Source organism: Ornithorhynchus anatinus, chromosome 2 (assembly GCF_004115215.2).
Source record: "Ornithorhynchus anatinus isolate Pmale09 chromosome 2, mOrnAna1.pri.v4, whole genome shotgun sequence".
Taxonomy (NCBI): Eukaryota; Metazoa; Chordata; class Mammalia; order Monotremata; family Ornithorhynchidae; genus Ornithorhynchus; species Ornithorhynchus anatinus.
Genome location: NC_041729.1, coordinates 137,412,109 through 137,431,498, shown reverse-complemented (window position 1 = coordinate 137,431,498; position 19,390 = coordinate 137,412,109). Strand labels below are relative to the sequence as shown.

At 45.9% G+C, this 19,390-nt stretch overlaps 1 long non-coding RNA gene across 1 annotated transcript; it reads right to left on the bottom strand.

Annotated features, from left to right (window-relative positions):
• Positions 1–703: 703 nt before the first annotated feature.
• On the bottom strand, positions 704–18,538 carry LOC114809026. The gene is made up of 4 exons (XR_003756780.1): positions 18,316–18,538; positions 4,508–4,594; positions 1,531–1,644; positions 704–1,288 (listed from the first exon to the last, which is right to left on the bottom strand). It is a non-coding gene; the product is annotated as an uncharacterized LOC114809026 (long non-coding RNA).
• Between the last annotated feature and the right edge of the window lie 852 nt (positions 18,539–19,390).

Genomic DNA, 19,390 nt, shown 5'->3' with positions numbered 1-19,390 from the left:
CCTGGGCCTGTCTCCCAAGAAGAAATTTGGTCCCAAACTCTAGCCCATTGTGCACCCACCTCTTTGTACACACTCCCTCCCTGAAACTGCAGTGGCTTTTTGAAGCCCAGCAGTGGCTGTCACCAAGGGAAGAGGTGAGTTGTGTGGGAGCTATATGAGTGGTCTTAGGAGACCAAAGGATGGTGGTGAAAGGCTCCAATTGGTGTCAGTCAATCGTATTTATTGAGCCCTAACTTGTGCAGCTCACTGTACTAAGTGCTTGAAAGAGTACAATATAATAATAAACAGTCACATTCCCAGATCACAGTGAGTAAAGTGACTGTGGTAGGGGTGGTTGGGGGAGCTGGATCGAGTGAGGGAGTTGAGGAGAGTGGGAAGAAGAGAGCATGGAGAAGCAGCATGGTATAGTGGATAGAGCATGGACCTGAGAATCAGGAGGTCATGAATTTTAATCCTGGCTCCACCACAGCTTCTGTGTGACCTTGGCCAAGTCACTTTACTTCTCTGTGCCTCAGTTAGCTTATCTGTAAAATGGGGATTGAGACTGTGAGCCCCACGTGGGACAGGGACTGTGTCCAACCTGATTTCCCCATATCTACTCCAGCGCTTAGTACAGTGCCTGGCACATAGTAAGCATTTAACAAATACCATTATTACTATTGTTATTATTATTAGCGTGTTAGGGTAGAGGTGTTTGGTGCCATCCTTGATCTTTCATCACAAGTGACCATGTGCCCTGAAAGTTACCCCTCCCTACTGTATTGGAGAGAGGATTTCCTTGGGGGATACTTGTGCCCCGCTCCCGTGTTGCAGGAATTATAGAGAGACTGAACAGACCTAGGCTCCCTGGACTTTGGGCACAAGACAGTCACCCCCGGATTCTGGAGCTGGGCAGAATCTGTGAAAAGAAAGGAGGGATAGATCAGATGTGTCCCTAGCCGAGCCTAGATCCTTGTAGCTATAATCTAAATGCTCTCCCCAGAATCAGGACCCTGCTCCCAGTCCCCAGCCAATAGAGGCAAAAAAAGTTCCATAGAGAGAAATTTGTGCCGGCCTCTAGGTTGGGTCTCAGAATAGAATCTCAGGACAAGGGATCTGGTTCTGGACAGAACCCCGAGTCCCAGTCCCACTGTCCCCAGTTTCCCAACCCTCCAAACCCAAATAGTAAATGTTAAGGAAATGAGTCAGAAAAAAGTCTTTGTTCCAGATATCGGGGAAGCAACTGATTCAGGACCAGTAGAAACGAAGGAAAGCAGATGAGGTTCTCCAGACAGGAGGGTCCGGTAACCTAGAAGAGAAATAACCCAAGTCAATCCAGCTCCTAGAGTTTATCTCTGTAACCAGGTCTCCCGGGGATACAGCTCATTGTTTCTTCATGTCTTCCCAGAACCCTCGCCTCCACCTGCTGCCTGAGGCAGCAGACTCATGTGCCATGGGGGAGCCAGTTTGGTTGGTTGGATGGTTTGTACCTTCCCTGTCTATAGGAGTCGCTACCTGCCCCCAACAAGGGTTTGGATAGGAGGGGCTTACCGCAGTGAAAGGAGGCCTGGAATGTCAGAAGAATGTTGAGTGTGACACTTTTCATGAGCAGGACTCTGAGTGCCAGGATGACAATGGACAATGTGTTGTCCCACTCAGGGTTTCCTGTGGAGGGCAAAATAGCATCAAGCTTCACCAGAAAGTTCTGGGCACTCTATTCAAAGGGGGTCTGGGGCATGTGGGTACTCTCTGTCTGCTTACCAAAAGACCCCATTTTCATTCCAAACAGAATTAAAGCCCCCGGAAACAGAATTGAAGCCTCCGGACCTGTGCCCCCTGGTTGGACACCAGCAGCAGCCTCTACCTTTCATTCATTCATTCAATCATATTTATTGAGCACTTACTGTGTGCAGAGCACTGTACTAAGCACTTGGAAAGTACAATTCAGCAACAAATAGAGACAATCCCTACCCAACAACGGGCTTCTAGTCTAGAAAGGAGAGACAGACAATAAAACAAAACAAGTAGACAGGCATCAGTAGCATCAAAATAGATAAATAGAATTATAGATATATACACATCACTAATAAAATGGAATAACAAATATGTACAAATATACAGAAGTGCTGTGTGGCGGGGAAGGGGGTAGAGTGGGGGGGGGAGTAGGGGTGATGAGGAGGAAGTAGGAGCAAAGGAAAAGGGAGCTCAGTCTGGGAAGCCCTCCTGGAGGACGTGAGCTCTCAGTAGGGCTTTGAAGGGGGGAAGAGAGTTAGTTTGGTGAATGTGAGGAGAGAGGGCATTCCAGGCCAGAGGTAGGCCGCGGGCCAGGGGTCGACCCAGAGCCCTTCACCAAATCTTTCCCAATAGCCTGAATAGGCCTGTTCGCCACGGCCCCCAACCCCTGTCCCTCCCCTCTATAATAGAACAGCTCCAGGCCTCGTGCATCTCCCAGGCTATTTCTCAGGGAGAGGAAAGCAGAATTGAAGGCTGTGGGTAAAGAAGACCTTGGTAAAGAGCAATTAGAAGTACAGTGATTTTAAAAATCCAGTAATTAGAACAATGCATGACACAGTAAGCGCCTAAAAAATGCCATCATTATTATTAAAACCAAGTTCCATCACACATACACATCCAGACCTGTGGGAAAGGAAGAATCCCATCCTAGCTACAGGTGGGTTATGTTGACCAAGGAATAGGTTGAGTAATAGAAAATCTTAGAAAAACATTTTCTAAAGCAACACTCACTGATAGGCCCAGGTTGCCGAATTGTACATTCCAAGTGCTTAGTACAGTGCTCCGCATACAATAAGCGCTCAATAAATACGATTGAATGAATGAATGAATCACTGAGGATTTGGAGGAACAGAATCCCCAAATGAGAACTTGCTTTAGTTAACACATATTTGCTCTGAGTAATCAGAAAAATAAACCTATCAGAGAAAAGGATTGTGAGTTAGCCATTGGATAAAAAGAAAATAGTATTTAAAAAGAGAAGCAGTAAAACAGAACTTTTTGGTTTTCAGACACTGATTCTTCTTTTAGTTATGACCGAAGACAGTAGTAATTCTAATTACATTTATTATTCTTAGGAAATGACTGAACAGACTTAAGGACTGAAATCTGAAGAAGGAAAGTCCACCCTCAGATGCTGGGAAGGAGCAGTGGTGCAGTCAACTGCAGCCATACAAGGTTTGGAGAGGGAAAGCCCCAGAAGGGAACTGTAACCCCAGAATATGGGGCATGGGCGAGTCAAGGGCAGGGTTAGGGTTGTGGGTTCTAATGAGGTTTTTCTCTGTGTTAATTCCATGACCAAGAACTTCTTCCTCTCAAGTGCAATATATACATTAATTTTAAAGCTGGCTATATTGTACTCAGGGTGATATCACCAAGATCCGCCCTTTCCTCTCCACCCAAACGGCTACCTTACTGCTACAGGCTCTCGTAATATCCCGGCTAGACTATTGTGTCAGCCTTCTCTCTGATCTCCCTTCCACCTCTCTCTCCCTGCTCCAGTCTATTCTTCACTCCGCTGCCTGGCTCATCTTCCTGCAGAAACACTCTCGGCATGTCACTCCCCTTCTTAAAAACCTCCAGTGGTTGCCTATCAACCTTGGCTCCAAACAAAAACTCCTCACTCTAGGCTTCAAGGCTCTCCATCACCTTGCCCGTTCCTACCTCTCCTCCCTTCTCTCTTTCTACTGCCCACCCCTCACACTCCGCTCCTCTGCCGCCCACCTCCTCACCATCCCTCAGTCTCGCCTATCCCACCGTCGACCCCTGGGCCACGTCCTCCCATGGTCCTGGAATGCCCTCCCTCCTCACCTCTGACAATCTAATTCTCTTCCCCTCTTCAAATCCCTACTTAAGGCTCACCTCCTCCAAAAGGTCTTCCCAGACTGAGCTCCCCCCTTTTTTCCCTCTGCTCCTTCTACCCCCACCTTCACCTCTCCACAGCTAAACCCTCTTCTCCCCCCTTTTCCCTCTCCTCCTCCCCGTCTCCCGTCCCACCCCCTCAGCACTGTTCTTGTCCGCTCAACTGTATGTATCTTCATCACCCTATTTATTTTGTTTAATGAGATGTACATCACCCTGATTCTATTTATTTGTCATTGTTTTTATGAGATGTTCTTTCCCTTGACTCTATTTATTGCCATTGTTCTTATCTGCCTGTCTCCCCCGATTAGACTGTAAGCCCGTCAAAGGGCAGGGACTGTCTCTATCTGTTGCCGATTTGTACATTCCAAGCACTTAGTACAGTGCTCTGCACAGAGTAAGCGCTCAATCAATACTATTGAATGAATGAAAAAAACCTAAACGTGTTCAGCCTCCCCCTCCAGTAAAACACTTAATATATGCCACTGAGAAGTGTCTAAGAAGAAACTGACTGAAATGGAACCAGGAGAGATTTCAGATAGGCACAAGGTAAAACTTCCAGGCTATCAAGGTGGTGAAAATTCAGAAACAGGTAACCAGACAATAGATGGTGCCTACATCTAGGAACTGTCTTGAAGGAAAAATGTACACCCACCTATGCCCCTCAGTTGTAACTCAGCTGTGGCGCTCTGTTCTGAACAGTCCAAAAAAGATTCCTTGAGTTTTTCTGAACCAGAAAGTGCTGAAACAAGAAAAATAACATCAGTTTCCAGGCGTTCTTGGCCTGAGACCCTCTTCGAGGCTAAAGCCACCTCCTGCTAGGAACTGCTGTGGGCATGAAATGTGTCTATCAGCTCTGTTATACTGTATTCTCCCAAGTGCTAAGTACAGTGCTATGCTCAGAGTAAGCATTCAATAAATATGATCAATTCATTGATTGATTGAATTCTGTCTCTTGCCCTGGGACCCCCTGACCTTCAGATCAGTAAGGCACTGGTCTGAATCCAGTCCTAGAAAGCTTCTGGGGTTTTGTTTTGCTCACTTGGAAAAGGATGTGGAGAAACTAGAAAGGTCAGAAGAGGTACCATGAAAGGGATAGAAAATAGGTGCTGCGGGGAAGATGAGAGGAATGGGAAGTATTTAACCCAGAGATGAGAAAGCTAAGGGGTGACACTTACAAAGGATTTTGTGGGGGCAAGAGGCTGGTCAGTTATTCTTCATGTCCAGAGAGCACTGAACCACAACTGATTGAAAAGAAAGCAGGAGAGATTTTGATCACCATGAAGGAAGGCCTTCCAGGCTGCCAAGGGAATAAAATCCAGAGGCAGGTGACCAGGGAGGAGATAATAATGTTGGTATTTGTTAAGCGCTTACTATGTGCAGAGCACTGTTCTAAGCGCTGGGGGAGATACAGGGTCATCAGCTCGTCCCACATGAGGCTCACAGTTAATCCCCATTTTACAGATGAGGTAACTGAGGCACAGAGAAGTGAAGTGACTTGCCCACAGTCACACAGCTGACAAGTGGCAGAGCCGGGAGTCGAACTCATGATCTCAGACTCCAAAGCCCAGGCTCTTTCCACTGAGCCACACTGCCTCAAGCTGTGAAGCTCTGTCCTGGATTAGTGGTGACAGATTCCAGGGAATTTTCTGAACCAGGATGTGCCGAAACCAGGAAAGTGTCCTCAGATTCCTGGTGTTCTCAGCCTGAGACCCTCTTCCAGCCCAGGGCTGCGTTGTGGAGGGAGGTGAACCCTCTGAATGGGAGGTGAACCCTCTGAACCCTTTGAGGCGCTGACCTGGATCCAGTCCCCGAGAGCCTCTGTGAGAAGAAGTGGAGGAACAGTAGGAGGAGGAGGAAGAGGAGGAAAAGAAGGAGGTGACCCTTTGGTATTTTCACTAATTCCCAAGACACAGTGGTCAACATATCCCCCGGCACTGCCTTGTTCTGGAGATCCTGTGACAGGTTGTCTGTCAGGGCTCGGTGTCAGGCCCAGTCACCATGGACGCCCTGATTCCTCCTGGGTCTCGCACCCTAGCCCTCCATCCCCGACTCCCACCTGAGGCTGCGCCCTCGCCTTCAGTCACGTTTATCTGCACAGAGCCATGCCACGCAGAGCAGGTCACCGTATCCTCCTCTCTGAACTGTCTGATCCCGACAGCACTGTAGGTTTCCTAGGCAGTGGGGGCCATGGCCTGAAGAGGCTCCCTGAGTGGGGACGGGGTGCGGAGAGAGTCAGGCTCGGCTTCTTGGGATAGAAATCTTTCACCAGGCAAGCGGCAAAGCTCTGGTTCCTCAGAACGAAGACTGCGGGCTGAGATTCAGCTTGGGCTTCTGAAACACGGTCATTTTGGAGAGGGTCCCAGAAGAAAGCAGATTTCATCCTGTCCACCCCCCAACCCAGCTCACTCATGATCCCTGGCCACAGCCCACCTTGCCTGTCCCATCCCTGGGACCAAAACTTGGGGCCAGTTAGGGCCTGAACCTCCTGCCATCCTCAGGCCACTTTTGAGGCTCCACTGGCTCTGGGTGGTTTCCGGGCTGGGGGAGGAATCTTTCTTCTCATCTCCCTGCTGCCTGAGCCCAAGGCTCATCTCAGGAACTGCTGGGTGAGGTTTCCCTCTGATGTGGCAATCCCACAGTAACGGTACAAACGGAACATCACCAGAGCCCCTTGTTTGTCCTATCTTAGGTCTGCACTAGCTTCCCTAATAATTGCAGCATTTGTAAATGATTACTATGTGCCAAGCACTATACTAAGTAGGCAGTGGGGTAGATATTGTTGCCAAATTGTATGTTCCAAAGTGCTTGCTCTGCTCTGCACATAGTAAGCGCTCAATAAATACTATTGAATGAATACAAGATAATCATGTCCCACATGAGGCTCACAGTCTAAGTAAAAGGGAGGGCAGGTATTGAATCCCCATTTTGCAGATGTGGGAACTGAGGCAAAGAGAAGTTAGGTGACTTCCCCAAGGGGTCTCAGCAGATAAGTGGTGGAACTGGAATCCAGCACTTAAAACATTGCCCAGTGCTTAGAACAGTGTTTGGCACATAGTAAGCGCTTAACAAATACCATTATTATTATTATTATTATTATTTAAACCCAGATCCTCTGACTCTTGGGCCCTTTCTCCTTCCACAAGACCACATTGCTGAATACCTCTGACAAGCTCCCCTGCTTTCTCCCTTATCACCATTCAGTTCTTTACCTTTTTATTCATGATTTCTCCTGACAATCCATGTAACGCATCGAAACATGTTCTGCTTTATTTTCAGGGAGGAAACACCAGAGTTAGATGCTGTGGATTGTAAGCTCCTCAAGGGTACGGAACTCTGCATGTTACTTCAGGTACATATTCTCAAGTTCCTATATACAATAGACACTCAGCAGAAGCTCGATACAGAATTCTTGACATAGTAGGGGCTCAATATAGAGCTATGCACATAGTGAGAGCTCAGTATAGAACTCTGCACATAGTGAGAGCTCAGTAGACAGCTCTGCACAAAGTATGAGCTCAGTACAGAGTTCTGCACACAGCAGGAGCTCCATACAAAGCTATGCACATGGAGGGGGCTCCATACATAACTCAGCACACTGTGAGGGCTCAGTACATAACACTGAACATAGTAGAGGCCAACACAGAGCTCTATACATAATATTAATTCAGTATGCAGATAATAATAATGTTGGTATTTAAGTGTTTACTATGTGCCGAACACTGTTCTAAGCACTGGGGTAGACACAGGGGAATCAGGTTGTCCCACGTGGGGCTCACAGTCTTAATCCCCATTTTACAGATGAGGTAACTGAGGCACAGAGAAGTTAGGTGACTTGCCCAAAGTCACACAGCTGACGAGTGGCCGAACCAGGATTCAAACTCATGACCTCTGACTCCAAAGCGTGTACTCTTTCCACTGAGCCACGCTGCTTCCACTGAGCCACGAAGCACACAGTAGGGGCTCATTACACAGCTCTGAACACAATAGTGGCTCAATACAAAGTTCTGCCCACAGTGGGGGCTCAATACATAACTTTGCACCCAACAGAGGCTTAGTTCAGAGCTCTGTACACAGGAGGAGCTTGGCACACAATAAGCATACAGTATGTACTGGTGAAGGTGAAGACAATGATAATGACAGTGGTGGAGGGAGGAGAACTACTGGGTCAGGAGCTATGAAATGGGAGCTGCAGGATCTCCTTGGGAAAATCTCCTGGACATCTGTGGAGATATTTGAGTCAGTGAAGGGGAGGGAGCTGAGGGATGGGGGTCAAAGAGAAGGGGAAGATGAGAGAGGTCTCTCAGGACTTCAGTTTCAGACCCTTGCCTTGGGTAGCTTAAGAAGGAAGGAAGATTTTTAGGAAACTCTCCAGGCTGTTTGTGGAGAGGGAATCTGGGACCAGAGAACTGCTGTGGACCATTCTCACCCTGCCAGGTGTCCTGTGGTGAGGAGTCTGTGGAGAGGGAGGGGGAGAGGATGTTCCCAGCTACATCCCCCAGCTCCTCACTCGCAGCTCTGCCCCTGCTATGGGTCCCGTTGCTGTAGCCTGGTGGAGGGGGAGCTGTGACCTGCTTTCTGCAGCTGGACAAAACTGGTTATCATATAGCCAGAGTCTCCTGGATCCCAAGGAATGTCAGGGTGGGCTCTAAAACCAGACCAAATAAATGTTGTGGCAAGCATATCAGGGCAGGCCCTCAGGCTCAGGGCCTCAATGAAATCAGGCTGCAGGTGGGTAATACCATAGCTCTAGGTTGGATGTTGAGGTCCCCTAGGAAGACCAGAGGCAGGGATTAGGAGAGAGGTCTGTGTGGGACTGATCAAATCTGTCATCTGAATTCCAGGTGCTCTTGGCATGAAATTAAGAGCTAAGACCTACCACAAAGTGCCCATGTTTTTCATTGATGGGCTACCAAATGCCTTTCCTACCATAAAGAAACAATATTGAACGTGTAACTTACTTGGTTCCACTATAACTTCAGTTCCAGTTCTGATACATGGCATAACAAAAACCCTGCCCCAGCCAGTTCTCTGAGGCTTAGTCAGGCCCCTGTGATGATAAACACAATGCTGCAGGGATTCCCTTGGGGCTGGGAAGTCTTTAGGACTCAGTGCCCGAAACAGGTCTGATACAAGGAGGAACTGTGTATGAGAAGTGTTTAACTTATGAATTTGTCTGGGTGTCCTAACAGTTCTACCAGACTAGAGGAGAAGGGGTTGTTCACAACGACCCAGCATGGCTATACCTCACCCTGCCAGTCATAAGATGCAACCTGACACCCTCCTAGAGCCCACTCTCTGCTTGCATTCATGCAGCCATGATGGAGGCCCCCCAGGCTTTGTACATCGGCCTGGGGATGGCCCCTTCCCTGGACCGCTGCTGACCCTGGGGGACTTATTTTTTGTCATTTTTTAAAATAGAAAGAAAGCAAACATGAACCCTTGGGGCATGATGAGGAGCTGAGTGTTTTCCCACTTTCCCTGCTCCAGCCACCACTGCAGTCATGCAGTCACTCTGCTTCCTCTCTGTCCCCTGGGCAGGCAGTGGAAACTTTACACACAAGCCCCCCTTCACCCACACATGATTCAGTTTCAGAGGAAACTGAACATGCATGCATCCCTGTTGGACATTCTGCTCCCCACACGAGTCCTTTCCTCTTACACAGCTTCACAGAAATCCCATCTCCCTCTTCCTAACCATCAACTTTAAAGCACTCAGTCAGCTCTCTCCCTCTTACCTTACCACTGATCTCCTACTACAGCCCAGTCCACACACTTCATTCCTCTTGCACCAGTATACTCACTGTACCTCAATCTCATCTCATCTCTTTCATTACTGATCCCTTGCCCACATTCTTCCATCACCAGATTAAGCAGTTATTGCTGCTGGCAATCTCTCCTATAACCCTCACTATATCCCCTCAGCCCTCTCCCTCTAATAAACCCATGTCTGCCTTTCCTTCCCAGCACCCCATCTGCCTTCATCCAAACTTTCCCGGATTCCTCAAGCCATTACCTACCCCTTTCTCTGCCCTATCCCTATATTTCTTTCCCAGCACTGCCCCTCACTCCCCTCCCCCTGCACACCCCATCAGCTCACTCTTATCAAACCCCTCTAAGCCCCTTGCATATCTACCCCCACGCCACCCCAACCTCAGCCTCAGCCAAGTGTTGTTTGTGGAACCCCTGCTCCATCATGGGAAATGGTCCCTTCATCCTTGACCTGTTCCTGACAATCACGGCTCCTCCTCGTCATTACCAAAATCTGGCTCACCCCAGATGATACCGTTTCTGCTGCCACTCTCACCAGAGGAGACTTCATCTTCTACCACTCCCCAACACTTACTGGGAAATAGGGAGGAGATGGCTTCCATCTTGTTTTCCAATGAAACTTTCACACCATCCCTTCTCCCCCAGCTGTATCTTTCCCTTCTTTTTGAAGTCATTCATTCATTCAGTAGTATTTATTGAGCGCTTACTATGTGCAGAGCACTGTAAGTTCACATCATCCACTTCAACCATCTACTCCAGATATTAGCCATGATCAGCTTCTACCTTCAAGGCCCAACTTCCAATTTTCTGAAACATTTTGATCCCTTTCTCAAATTACTGCTCTCTGTATTAATCCCTGTGCTGATCTTTGGGGACTTCATTATCCATGTGGATGTTCCCGATGGTCCTTCCTCTGCCTGATTCCTCTCCTCCACTGAACCTCTGTCCACCTCACCCACTCACTGACATGGACACACACATTCCAATTCCTCATTGCTAGTCTTGAACTACCCCTACCAGTGGGAGTCACTCAAGGTTCAATTTTGGGTCCCCATCTATTCTCCATATACACACATTCGCATAGAGAACTCATTTGCTCAACTTCCACCTCCGTGGAAGTTGACATCTCCAGCCCTGATCTCTCTCTCAGCAGTCTTGTATTTCCTCCAGGCTTCAAAACATCTCTACTTGGATGTCCCATCAATCATCTCAAAAGATGTGTCCAAAACAGATCTCCTTATCTTCCCACTGAAACCCTGCCCTCCCTGTGAAGAAGAAGCCATTGGAAAGTGAATGGTTGAAGATGGTGGTTAGGGAAGGCAAAATGCAGGGGGCATGTGTTTAATAAGACATGAAGAGATGAAGTCAGGGGCCCTGGTAGAGGAGTTAGATTTTGAGAGGAGACAAGCTATTTCCTCTTGAGACACTACTGTGAAAATTGGGAGACTCAGAAAGGTCACAGGAAGGGGAAGGGAGTGGAGAAGAGCAGGCAAGATTTTAGGGAGTTGACAACTGAATTCCATTTATCCGTTTAGAATGTGGTAGATCTTTAGGGGAGAGATAGGGGCTGGGGGTCAGAACATTTAAGGAGTCAGTTAAATGTCTGAAATGGCTTGAGGGAACTATAATTGAAGTCAATTATAGTGATGAGGAGAAGCCAAGCCTAATGGAAAGAGCTGGTGCCTGGAAGTCAGAGGACTTGGGTTCTAATCCCAGCTCTTCCACCTATCTGCCTTGTAAGCTTAGACACGTCATTAAGAATGTGAGACCCATGAGGGACAGGGACTGTGTCCAACATGATTATACTGTATTTTTACTCCAGAACTTAGAACAGTGTTTGACACATAGTAAGCTCCTACCAAATGTCATAAAAAATTAGGATGGAGAAGTATTGTTGACAGTTGGAGGAGAGGGCAGAATCAAACAGCTGAGGATAAATTGAGGTGGATGAGGTCATCCAGGTGTCTGGATTTCTGCCAGCAGTGCTAGTTTGAGAACAGGAGCAGAGGAAGTGTACTATGGAGGAGATCCAGGGTTGTGGGTTAGAGATATGAGATTTGTGGAGGGGGCAGGGGATCCAGGGAGTTGAGTTCAGCAGGGAAGGTGTGCATTAAGTGAAGGTAGTTTGTTAAGGAGATCAAATGAGGCAGGATGACTTCAGAATATTGGAGGGATTCAAAAGATCGGAAGTCCCTGTGAGAGAACGTGACATGTGTGGGGTGTGTGAATGTGGGAGAGAAAACAAGTGAAGAGGTTGTGGCCTGATAGAGGAATTTCAGAGTAGGTGAGGAAAGAGATTGTACAATATCTTTGATAATGAGATCAAATGTGTGCCCATGTTGGTATTGTGAGGTGGGGCAGGAGGTCAGTGGAGTTGAGGAGGGAGATTAAACGGACAGCAGAAAAGTCATAGGGGATACTGAAGTCCCCAAGAAATAAGTTAGGGAAGGCAAAAGATAGAAGGAATTTGGGAGAGGGACCAAATGGTTCAGGAAAGTTGGAGGAGGGGACAGAAGGTTGGTAGATGACTTTAGTAATGTGTGGTTGGTAGAGGCTGATGATATGGGTTTCATAGAAGGGGAAAGAGAAGGATGGGAAGGGAAAGAGGGGAAAGAAACTATTCTTCTAGGAATCTTAGTTTCAGTTTGAATCTGTATTCCTGATTCTCTGTCTCTTGTTCTCTCTGCTTACATGTGGAACAGGCTGTCTCTCTCTCTGTCTTTCCTTCTACCTCTTTCTGGACTCACAGTATGAGGAAACACCCTTATTTCTATCTTCGGGGAAAGTGGATGGGGCCCTGGGCAGTCACTATGATCCCCGAGTCCTGCTGAAGTTTGGTGAATGGGGTGGGCAGAGGCTGGCACAAGGGTGACCTAACTTAGCCGTCACTCTGTAGTCCTCTGGTATAGTAGAAGCCTCACACCTGCTGGTTTTTGTACGGTGTCTTGCCGAGGAAGTTTCACTGTGGCTCCAGTCATCACAGTGATACACAGCCAACACTAAACTTCCCTCCCCTTCCAGAATGCAGCACTCAGTGTATCTCATGGTCTTGGGGTCATGTGACATCTCCCTGAAAGGGTAGATGGGGGATGGGCTACAAGTACAAATGCTCTGAAAGTTGCCAATGGTTGTCATTTTCCTTCATCAAACAGATCCTGATAATTGACACAAATCTGTATGAATCATGGACAAATGGTTCCCAGGGCAAGACATTTCTCTACCTATTCATCTTCTGTCTCACTCAAGCTGTGCCTATCCAGCAGAACTGGTGATGGTGGCTTGCTGAGTCTCAGGGGTGGTCTGGTCTGAGGAGCAGGCAACTTTCACTCTAAATTCTCTTTCCTGAGTTAATCACCTCAGCTTCTGATGAGCAATGGGACTCCACAGCTGTGCCCTCTCACACTTTGACCTTGGCTCCACCTCGGGGATTCTAGACCCTGGCCCTCCCTGCAACAGTCATAAAATCAGAGCATCAGTGTAATAATACTGTGACTTTATTTAGCGATCCTATTTTCAATGCACTTTCCAATCAGTTAAGTCATTTTCACCCTTACAACAGTAGAGAAGGGCAGGCAACATTATTCCTATACTGCAAATGGGAAAACTGAGAAGCTGTGTGTCCCAGTGGACAGAGGATGGGCCTGGAAGTCAGAAGGACCTGGGTTCTAATCCCAGATCTGCCATTTGTCTGCTCTGTGACCTTGGGCAAGTCACTTAATTTTTCTGTGCCTCAGTTACCTCATCTGTAATATGGGGACTAAGATTGTGAGCCCCATGTAGGACATAGACTGTCCAAACTAACTAGCTTGAATCTACCCCATCACTTAGTATACTGGCTGGTACATAATAAGCTCTTAACAAATACCATTTAAAAAACCCCCAAAGCAGACACAGACAGGTTTTGTGCCCAAGCCATGGGTTGAGCCTGTGGCTACGTCTCCCAGAGTCCCATGGGAAGCAATATAGGCTCTTGGGAAGAGCACAAGCCTGGGAGTCAGAGGACCTGGGTTATTACCCTGCTCTGCCACTTGCCTTCAGGTAATTTATGGCAAATCACTTTTGTCAGTGCCTCAGTTTCCTCATCTGTTTTCTGTCCTACAGAGACTGGGATCCCCATCTGGATCAGGAATATGCCCACCCTATCTAGTACATACTCCAAAACTTAGTACAGCCCATAGTAAGTGTTCAAAAATACTACAATCATTATTTTACCTCCTTTGTTAGTTGCCTGAGGAAATAACACTGGACTGATGCACTTCTAGGGGTGATATTTATTTACAGAGTTGGTTCGGGGTCCTCAAGGTTCATTTCTGGGTTTCCTTCTATTGTCCATCTACATCACTTCTTGGTGAACTCATTCACTCCCATGACTTCAACTACCACCTCTATACAGATTTTTTTTTGTCTTATGGTGTCTAGTCGTTTCTGACCCAAATCTAAATTTCCAGCAGAAATGGAAGAAATGTCTGGAATAGATTAATCCAAAAGAATATTTGATCTGATAAAGGCACTAGGATAATTGGGGTGTGTATACAGTGCAAGTGCTCAGTAAATACCATTGATTGATATAAGCAGTCAAGCAGTGTCCCCTCCTATCATCTCACAGACTTCCTAACTCTCAGTCAATGGTATTTAAGGATGTGCTTGCCTTTGTGATTCAGTTTCCTACTTTCTTGCCTATAATTGCACCACTCTTGTCAGTGTATTGCTTAGGTAATAGAATTCTGCTAAAATGTATATCTCTTTCCTTCCAAAAATATCAACAGTGTGGTCTAGTGGAAAGAGCACAGGCCTGGGAGTCAGAGGACCTGGGTTCTAAACCCAGACTCTGCCACTTGCCCTCTAGCTGACATTGGGCAAGTAATTCAATTTCTCTGTGCCTTTGTTCCTTCATCTATAAAATAGGGATTAAATCCTGTTCCCTCCTACCTAGACTGTGAATTCCAGACAGGACTGGGACTCTGTCCAACTTAAAATAGCTTGTATCCACCCCAGTGTTTAGTTCAGTATCTGGCACATAGTAATGCTTAATAAACACTGTAGAAACTATATATACATTTTTTGTTATGCTCCTGGCTTCACTGGGTGCAGGAGATACATCACCTAAATTTTTGGATTATTGGGTTTTTTTAAAGACATAGTCAGTCTGTAAAGTCTGGATGATTCAGTGAAGCAGTCTACAGCCACTTGCATGACTCCGCATACAGTAACTACAGAATGACAACTTCTAGGGTTTCATCTGCTGCTTGATCATTCATTCAGTTGTATTTATTGAGTTCTTACGGCTTGCAGAACACTGTACTAAGCGCTTGGGAAAGGACAATACAACAATAAACAGACACATTCCCTACCTACAATGAGCTTACAGTTTAGAGGAGGGGAGACAGACATTAATACAAATAAATAAGTTACAGATACATACATAAGTGCTGTGGGGCTGGGAGAAGGGAAGAACAAAGGGAGCAAGTCAGGACAACGCAGAAGTGAGTGAGAGAAGAGGAAAGGGTGGAGGTTTGTCTGGGAAGACCTCTTGGAGGAGAAGTACCTTTAATAAGGCTTTGAAGGAGGAAAGGCATTAAGGAGGAAAGACATTCCAGACCAGAGGCAGGACATAGGCAATGGGTCAAAGATGAGAGAGATAAATTGGAGGCACAGTGAGAAGGTTAGAATTAAAGGAGCAAAGTAAATGGGCTGGGTTGCAGTAGAAGAGTACTCATACTCTATCATAATATCCTGCCTGGACTACTGCATCAGCCTCTCTTCTGATCTCCCATCCTTCTGCCTCTCCCCACTTCAGTCTATACTTCACTCTGTTGCCCGGATTATCTTTTTGCAGAAACGCCCTGGGCATGTCACTCCCCTCCTCAAAAATCTCAAGGGGTTGCCTATTCAGGTTTGAACCTGAGGAAGGCAGGGGGGATTTAAATTTCATTTTTTATTAATTTCATGAAATACATTTTCCCTGTCAATATATATGGACATTTCAATGAAGTAAAAGGAAATAGCTGGATAGAGTAACTTACAATAAATTATTGCAACAAATTAGATAAACCCAATAGGAATGAACTGAAGTCCTAACACAACATTGCTGAAACTGACACTGTATTTTTGTTATGGTATCAAGTACTTTCTGTGTGTCATACACTGTTCTAAGTGCTGGGAGAGGTACAAATTAGTTTGGAGATAGTCCCTGTTCCTCCCAGGGCTCACAGTCTAAGTAGGAGGGAGAACAGCTATTCCCATTTTATAGTTGAAGAAACTGAGGGACAGAGGAGTTAAGTGTCTTGCCCAAGGTCACATAGCAAGCAATTGGCAGAGCCGGAATTAGACCCAGGTCCTTCTGACTCCTAGGCCCTCACTCTCTCCATTAAGCCATGCTGCTTCTGTTTTTTTGTCTTAAATCTTCTCCCTCCAGCCTACCTGCAATGTGAGTTAATGACAAAGAAGAGGGAAATGGTGGGAAAATAGGTGGAGAGACTTTAAAATAGTGTTGTTTATCTGGAAATTGATAAGCTTTCATAGAGTGTGATGCTTACTAAATGTGATGGTGAGCAGATGAAGTTACTTGGAACAGAAGTGACACCTAGTGAGAGTTGCCTGCTTGTAGGAGAATGTGGAGTTGTTCTGTGTACACTCAGTTGTGCCCTAACTTTAACACGTGTTTTCACACTTTACATTATAGATGGAATAGTGTTAGGAATTTAAGAAATTTTCCTCCAGGGATGGATTGGAAACACACAATGCAATCAACCTTTAGAGAATCAGGTCTGAGCATGCATGTAGGTTTGAACATGGGGTAATACAGAGTGAGTTATTCTTAATGTGGAATTTTACAAGGAGGCAGTTCCCACACTAGAGGAAGAATGGGTCCTCTCTGAAGGAGATGGTTTAGATAATGACGTTCACTTATGAGTGCTTGTGTGGCTGAAAAGTCCAGTGTGTGTCTCCCTGTCCTGCCCACACTGTGCACACACAAACACTATCTTTTATCATGCTATCAGGTTTGTTCACAGGACTGATGCTGTTTCCACATTAACATATGTTCTTCTAGGAGATTCAGCTCAAATGGTGCCTCTATCTCTTCCCGAATTGTACATTCCAAGCACTTAGTACAGTACTTTAGAGAAGCAGCATGGCTCAGTGGAAAGAGCCTGGACTTGGGAGTCAGAGGTCACGGGTTCGAATCCCCTCTGCCGATTGCCAGCTGTGTGACTTTGGGCAAGTTATTTCACTTCTCTGTGCCTCAGTTACCTCATCTGTAAAATGGGGATTAAAAACTGTGAGGCCCACGTGGGACAACCTGTTCACCTTGTATCCCTCCAGCACTTAGAACAGTGCTTTGTACATAGTAAGCGCTTAACAAATACCACTATTATTATTACTCTGCACACAATAAGCTCTTAATAAATAAGATTGAATGAATGAATCAGAGATTTCTTTTTGAGACACTACTGAGATAACTGAGAGACTTAAAAAAGGCACAGGAGGAGGGAGGGACTGGAGAAGGCTGGGCAAAAATTTTTGGGTATTCACACCTGATGGTTTCAATTTATTAATAATGTGACTAGATCATTAAGGGATCATTAAGGGGCTGGCAGACAGGACATTTGAGGAGACAGTGTAATGTTTGAAATGACTTGCAAGGCAATGGGAATGAGAGTCAATTAGGGTCATGAGAAACAGCCTAGTCTAGTGGAAAGAGCATGTTCCTGGGAGTCAGAGGTTAATCCACTAACCCTGATCACCTCCACCTATTTCTTCTGCTCCTGTGCTCAATCAATGAATATATGAAACCACGATCCTCCCACATGAGTCGCCGAGTACAATTTTGGCTATTAACTCTGGGAAGTAAATAAGTGAACTAGAGAGGGTACAGAGACAGGGAAACACTTCCTTCCCCTGTCTCTCCTGTCATTATAGTCAACGCTACTCTCCTACCTGTCTCATAACCCCATAACTTTTCCAGTATCCTGATCTCTCATTTAACAAACATATTCCATCTGTCATTAAATCACGTAGGTTCTACCTTCACATCATCACTAAAATCTGTCCTTTCCCCTCAATCCAAACTGCTACTATGCTGATACAAGCATTACCACATTCTTATTGCTTTTACTACTGGATTAGTTTCCTTGCTGACCTTCTTGCCTCCTCTCTCTCCACACTTCAGTCTTCATTCTGCTGCCTGGATCATAATCACATTTTCACAGATGGCTAGAGAAGCAATATGACCTAGTGGACAGAGCACAGACCTGGGAGTGAGAAGGACCTGGGTTCTAATCCTGGTTCCACTTCTCTGCTGTGTAACTTGGGGCAAGCTATGATCTCAAATCTGCATCGTGATTTGCAAGTCAAATGATCAAACATGCATGACTGAGGGTGAGATGCCATGACAGAAGAAATCCAGGACTAAACAGATCATCAGGAACTAAAATCTATACATGTCACTAAAATAATTATATGGCCCTTTATATGCCAACATAATACCTTTGAAGTGTGAAAACAGCCCCAGTCTCATCAGAGAATAAGAAAGAATACTGAAAAGATATCAAGAACATTTGAACATCCTTCTCAATATGCCTTATACTGTTGAAAACCGGACTATGCAAAAAATAGAAAAACCTAAGACATGAGAAGACATGACATTCTTTTTTACCAACTATTGGAGAAGTCTGTGAACCTAACTCTTACCTTATCTCTGTTTGGCTCTTTCCTCTTCCTATCCCAAGGAGCATGTTACATGAGGAGCAGACTTCTGAGGGCACAGATCCTCCTCACCCCTGAGGTCATCCCATCAATTTATGAGTGGCAGTAAGGCTCCACAACTCTGCCTTCTCACACCTAGACATTTGCCCACCCCTGATCCTCCCTGTGATGGTCAGTAGGGAGGAGAAATGATAGAATCAGTCCAGCAAAAGCCAGCCAACTCCATTCCCTCCCTGATATAAAGGGAGGTAAGTCACAAAGTGAAGGTTTTAAAGCTTAATCTTAACCTGACCCTGACCTAACTCCACAAACCAGAGTCACCTGCCTTTGTGGTGAGTGAGCATGGGAAATCCTCAGAATTGAAATTATTAACCCTGTGCTTGCCTGAGTTTTAGCAAGTAGTGGTCTTGAAGGAGAGTGCAGGAACAGAGAAGTTAAGTGACAATCTCAAGGTCACACAGCAGGGATATTGTAGATTTGGGATTAGAACCCAAGTTCAGAACCATACTCTTTTCTCTAGGTCACACTACTTCTCATGATTCCTTCCAATTACTAGTATGTAGTATAAAAAATATACATTTATCTTCCTTAAAAGTTGTTTTTTGGAGGTGAAATAATATAGTTGAGGCAATTAATACCAGTACCAGTAATGATAATGATAATAACTGTGGTGTTTGCCAGGTGCTTACTACATGCTAAGTGTAGGGATAGATTCAAGATAATCAGGTTGAATAGAGTCCCTGTCCCACAGAGATTAACAGTCTAAGTAAGCACATAAATGCGGTAGTAAGAAAGTTTGACTTCCCTGAAAAGCTCATCAGGATTCTGATACTGCTTCACTATGGCAGAGCTAGCTGGGTCAAATCCAAGGTTGACCTCTCAGATCCATACTAAAGTGGAAATGGAGTGTGGGGGGGAGGGGTTCAATGGGCCAGTCCTGTACAATTTATTCTCTGCAGCCCTGCTGGAGGATGCTGCAAGAGACTTGGGGACGATTGTTAGATTATGCACCCATACCTAGGGAAAACTCTTCCAAATCAACAAGACTTCAAGTAGCAAA